This window comes from Lactuca virosa, chromosome 8 (assembly GCF_052849685.1).
Source record: "Lactuca virosa cultivar CGN04683 chromosome 8, Lactuca_virosa_CGN04683_v6, whole genome shotgun sequence".
Taxonomy (NCBI): Eukaryota; Viridiplantae; Streptophyta; class Magnoliopsida; order Asterales; family Asteraceae; genus Lactuca; species Lactuca virosa.
This window is the reverse complement of record NC_136433.1, coordinates 136031848-136032707: the sequence shown is the minus strand read 5'-3', so window position 1 is coordinate 136032707 and position 860 is coordinate 136031848. Positions and strand designations below refer to the sequence as shown.

Below are 860 nucleotides of genomic sequence, written 5' to 3'. Positions count from 1 at the left end.
TCCAAGCAGCTCCACCACCTTCTTCTTTCTTCAAAAGCACCCAAAAACACTCTTTAAGCTCATAATGCACCAAAATAGGGGGGGGGGGGGGTTTATAGGGAGACGTTTGGGGAAATGGAGGATGAGAATATAAGGGTTTCATGAAGGTTAAGGTCCTTAAATAGGGCTCAAAACCCTAAAATTAGGGTTTGGGCTATGTCCACATACGCCCGACGTACTTAAGATCTACGCCCTGTGTAGATCATTAAAGACTTTGCCTCCAAGTTCCTTCTACGTAGAGCGTAGAGGCTATATACTCCCTGCATAGACACACATTTAACACTTAAAACTTACGATCAAAGGGATGGAATTTACCTGCAAGAATCAGGTGTTACAACATATGATGAATACTTAAAACTTGGAGATGCTAAAATATGGTTAAAGTCACTTGCACCTGGAACGATCACAACCTGGAACAATCTTTGTAATGCATTCATTGAACAATCTAGCCCTCCTTCGAAGATAGCCAAACTCAAGAAGAAAATAGTGAATTTCCAACAAAACAATGGCGAATCTTTATACGAAGCTTGGGAGAGATACAAGGGAATGCTAAGAAATTTCCCTTAACTTAACCTTAATATGAAACAAGAAGTGTTGATATTCTATGATGGGATAAATGTAACCACGAGGAAACTCCTTGATTCTCAAGGACCCATGACAAAAAAGGATCCGACTACAATCAAGGCTCTCATTAAAGAAATCGTAAAGCATTAGCGATAATACCACAACCCGAGAGAAGATATTACAAGAGGCAAGGTAGGTGTAGACGGAGGAAACGAGAATTTGGAAGAGGTGATGGTGAAACTCGATAATATGGATGG

The 860-nt window shown here is 40.3% G+C and overlaps 1 non-coding gene across 1 annotated transcript; it reads right to left on the bottom strand.

The window, feature by feature from the left end:
• Positions 1-507: 507 nt before the first annotated feature.
• On the bottom strand, positions 508-614 carry LOC145134973 (small nucleolar RNA R71). The gene has a single exon (XR_013719455.1). It is a non-coding gene; the product is annotated as a small nucleolar RNA R71 (small nucleolar RNA).
• Between the last annotated feature and the right edge of the window lie 246 nt (positions 615-860).